Below are 5,062 nucleotides of genomic sequence, written 5' to 3' on the forward strand. Positions count from 1 at the left end.
CGGTTTAGTCATGCTGGCCACATGACCCGGAAAGCTGTCTGTGGACAAATGCTAGCTCCCTTGGCCTGAAAGTGAGATGAGCGCTGCAACCCATAGTCGCCTTTGACTGGACTTAATCATCCAGGGGTTCTTTACTTTACTTTTTTACTTGTGCATAGAGGGCAAGCAAAGTGAATGGGGCTGTGGGGCCATGTGTTTGGTCCAAACCCCACATTCATTCTACTCCTATTATTCTTCCACTCCTGTGTTGAGCCCAATATCTACACCTGTCTATATAGATATATCTAGAGCTTCTCCGTATGTGGGGGCTTCCCATGGAACTGGAACTCTTGAGTGCTCAGGGTTCTAAATTATGTGAGGATCCTCCACACAGTGAATAGGTTAGAACAGAGATGTGGACCTGCAGCCTTTCTTGCCACCCTAACACATCAGCGATGTGTTGTCTCGGCAGCCCAGGACCACCATACATACTGCCCAGGCTTGTGACGCTAGGAGACTTTGGTGATGCCACTGTTGGAATTCTGCCTGGGTCAGAGGAATGTGCCACAAGCGTAGGCACCGGCAGATATTCCTGTCGACCTCCCCGCGTCTCCCAACCTCTGCTGATAAGCAGGCGAGGTCCGGCGATTCTTCTCAGATGTATGAGAGGAACACACCGTTCTTCCTCTCTCCCCTTTGGTGTCCCCAGGGAGGGGAAAGAAGCAGACAGAAAACTATTTACATCATTTATTTCTGCCTCTTACATCAGTACAGAGAATCATGTCTGCACTCAACAACAGCAAGAAGAAAACTCCTCCCAAGTACATCCAGTACGGGTCATATGACACACACACACTGAGCTAACATCCGGTGCTCAGTACAGAATGGACTGCCCCTTTGTTCCCATGGCAACAGTCACAAACATCCTGTCTGGCTTTCCAGCCACAAGCAGCTGGTTGAGCTGCTAGAGCCTTTGCTTGCTGCAGCATTGGTGCTTTATGGTAACATACTCCCCCTAAAGTATCAATGTGTGCCGCGAGCAAAGCGTCATCCAGAGAAGAAAACAAACAGTTGTTATATTTATAACATTCCCCTGTTGTTTCAGTTCCACCCTTGGAACTACCCGCCACTGGTTTAACCAATGTACCTCTCTGGTTGTGTGACTTCGCATTACCTCGGTTAACAACTCTCTGTTGTGCCTTTGTCTCTGACTCAGACACAGCTTCAATCTGTCCTTGGTCGTTTACAATAGCAACATATGCAAGGTTAGCAAACTCCTTTGAATACCTCTTGGGTGGTACACCCTTCGTTGCTCTCTCAGACCTACGTATGAGGTTCTGATCCTCTGTGCTCACCGGTTCAACCTTTGAACTCTCTGGAGAACCAGTACTAAGCTTAATCAATGGTTCATCCTCCTCTTCTGAGGGTCTAGTCATTATGTGAGATTTCCTCTCAATGACTGTGACAACTGAGCTGTCTGAGCTATCGCTGTCATCATCAGTACCACTGTAATCTGTGACATCAGAAAAATCATCATCATCATCTGAATCGTTTCCTGTGGGAAATGTGTGTACTACAACCCGCTCTTGCTCTGGAGCACTCTCTAGGAACTTTGTGAGAATCACCTGACCAGATTCAGACAAAATTACTCTGTAGAGACCTTTTTCATAACCTACGAAAATGCCTCTGGCATTCTTTACTCCACCTGGAGCTTCTGTTCTCACATGAGACCCGAAAACCTTAAAGTAGGCAACAGAAGGTTTTCTATTGAACAGCTTCTCAAAAGGAGAACATCCCAACTCTGTTGAGACTTTTCTCAGCCACACATGAAGATAGGACGCTAGCGATTCGGCCCAATATTCATGTGGCAAATGTGAACTCAGCAATTGTGCATTCATTCCCTTTTGCAATTCTTTGTTCACTTTTACACAGACCCCCCTGTTCCACGCTTCTTGCGAAACTGCAACTTTGTGGTCTATTCCTTTTCCATCCAGGAACTTCTGAAACTTCTGCAACAGAAAAACTTGCTTCTCATCTGTGAAAAGACAATCAATGTTAGCATCATGCATACTTTTAACCTTGTCACAAAACTCCTGAAACTTTTCTAAAGTTTCTTGCGGTTTCTCCATCATATAAACCCAAGAATAATTAGTGAAACAATCCACACACAAAAGGTAAAATCGTGCACCGCCTCTAGATGGTTCTAGAGGACCAATCACATCAGTATACACCCGCTGAAATGCTCTGTCGACCTTCTTCGTCACCTTCCTGGTGCTCAGACTGGTCACTCCTGCAAGAGAGATTTCGTTAGAAACAGAGGAATTACATTTCATGTAATCACTTTGATCAAAAGTCAACAAATACAGTCCATCTTTCTCTTTGGCAGTAAGAAACAGTTCTCGATCTTTGTAGATCTTGCAGCTTTTAGCATCATAGGACAGTTTCAGTCCTTTCTTTGCAATCTGCGACACGCTCAGCAGATTAAATCTCAGTTCTGGAACCAGGTAAACATCGCTTATAGTCAAGTTCAGACTCTTAAGATACACAGTCCCAATTCCGGTCGCTTCCAACTCCTGACCGTTGGCCTGTTTCACAGTGAAGCTTTGCTTCTTCAACGTCGAAAATAGTCCTCTGTGCGGGCACAAATGTTTTGTACAGCCCGTGTCGATTATGAATGCGTTCCCAACATCTGGCGTGGTTCCTTTCGCCATCATAGCCTTTGCAGGTTTCACCTGGCACTTGGTACGGCTTTTGCCTGACGCCTGAGGCTTCGTAGAGCTGCTCTTTGCTCCTCTTGACTGGCGCGGCTTCTTACAGTTTCGCTGTAGATGCCCAGTCTGTCCACAATTGTAGCATCGGACAGCACTCAATGCTACACCATGCTCTCCAGTAGCATCAGCAGTGGGGGAATTAGAACTCTGTTCTTCCCTCCCCCTGTCTTTTTCTTCCAGTGCAGCAAGTCTGTCGTGTTCATTCAGGACCACAGCACAAACTCTCTCCGCGGTCAGCTGCGCGGCCGGTAGGGAACCAAGCTGACTGGCAACAACCTTGTAGGTGCGGCTAAGGCTGTTTATCATCATGAAGCAAAACACTTCCTCCTGAAGACGGAAATTGCGTTCCACCATCTGTTGACGCAGAAACTTCATTTCTGTCAGGTGCGCTTGAACATCTCCATCAGGCGCAAGTCTCAGATTGGTCAATTTCTCAAAATACAGCAACGCTGAAGAACCAGCATCTCTCTGATGCGTTGTACGCAGCGTGTCCCATACCTCTTTCGCATTTTCTAAATGCTGAACATGCACCAACTGATCATCTGAGACACACAGAATTATAGCAGTCCTGGCCCTCACGTTCCGTGATTCCCAACCTCCGGTTGGTGCTGCAGGGATGGGGTTTTCAATTACATCAAAAAGCCTCTGATTCTGCAGCAGGGCCTTCATCTTTACAGACCAAGATGAATAATTGTCATCGGTCAAGGGAGGTGGGCAAGGCAAAACTCCTTTCTTGGCATCCATCTTGAAGCCAAGCCTCCAGCTCACTGTCAAACAAACTGTAAAATCCAACAGTCGTTTTTTCCTTTCTCACGCAGCAAACTGCAAATTGTTTACGCTCTTTGCACCTGGCAGCTAAACTCAGGCTGCTATTGAAAAGTCCCTTCCAAGAGCTCGTAAACCTTGTAGCCGAAACATTCTCTGATTTTGTTTCGCTTTCCCAGGCTCACACTCAGAGTCCAGCCCCTTTGCCAGTAACTTTCCAGGACCGTTACCTAGCAACAATGCATTTCAATGGGACCTCTTATCTACCACAAAAATTTGTGGAATGCAGGCCTCTTCCTCCGGAGCTTTTGTTTTCTTTGAAACGCAGCTCCGTGAACCAGGGAATTAATCTTCCTGCGTTCACACTTTTAGCCCGAAATGCAGCATACCTTGAACTTTGTTGCTCTGGAAAACACCTCTTCTTTCCATCAGCTGTCTGTGGAGCCTCTGGCTGCTTTCAGACGCTTTCTCTTCCTCCTTGGAGCAGAGGAGGACAATCCACCAGCCTCTCATGCAGATGTCCGATGAATCGCAACCATCCGAAGGCTGCCACTGTTGGAATTCTGCCTGGGTCAGAGGAATGTGCCACAAGCGTAGGCACCGGCAGATATTCCTGTCGACCTCCCCGCGTCTCCCAACCTCTGCTGATAAGCAGGCGAGGTCCGGCGATTCTTCTCAGATGTATGAGAGGAACACACCGTTCTTCCTCTCTCCCCTTTGGTGTCCCCAGGGAGGGGAAAGAAGCAGACAGAAAACTATTTACATCATTTATTTCTGCCTCTTACATCAGTACAGAGAATCATGTCTGCACTCAACAACAGCAAGAAGAAAACTCCTCCCAAGTACATCCAGTACGGGTCATATGACACACACACACTGAGCTAACATTCGGTGCTCAGTACAGAATGGACTGCCCCTTTGTTCCCATGGCAACAGTCACAAACATCCTGTCTGGCTTTCCAGCCACAAGCAGCTGGTTGAGCTGCTAGAGCCTTTGCTTGCTGCAGCATTGGTGCTTTATGGTAACAGCCACAACTTTGGCTTCCTCCTTGGAGGCACACCATTATGTCTCAAGACAGATGAATAGTAACAACAGTTTTCTACACAATTCTCTACTTTGTGAAGAGGACCTGCTGATACTCACATACAGAGCTCTCAAATTTAGATAGGTGATCTCTACTACACACCTTTTGGTTATTGAGTGTACATCTAAGATTTCTTCGGATGTACACCTAAAAATGTGAGCTTGAGCACCTAATACTTGGGAAAGAGGTGCATCCTCCAAATGGAGCTAACTGAGTGTACCATGGAAGCAAATTGAGACTTGTTGCTGTGTAATGAATGATGATTCCCTGTCTTCCTTCCCCCAGCTGCTAAGTGAAAAGAGTTTTCTCAGGTCTTTCTAACTCTAATCTGGTTTTGTACCAGCTGAAATGTACAAGGTGTGTATGCCCTGAGTAAATGCAAAGCAACCTATTCTCTTTGGAAAGGTTGCTGTGCTGCTGGTGGACTACAAGCTGAAAAAAAGGAAGCTTGATTGATTTTAT

This window comes from Podarcis pityusensis (assembly GCF_964106645.2).
Source record: "Podarcis pityusensis genome assembly, chromosome: 6".
In the NCBI taxonomy this organism is placed as follows: domain Eukaryota; kingdom Metazoa; phylum Chordata; class Lepidosauria; order Squamata; family Lacertidae; genus Podarcis; species Podarcis pityusensis.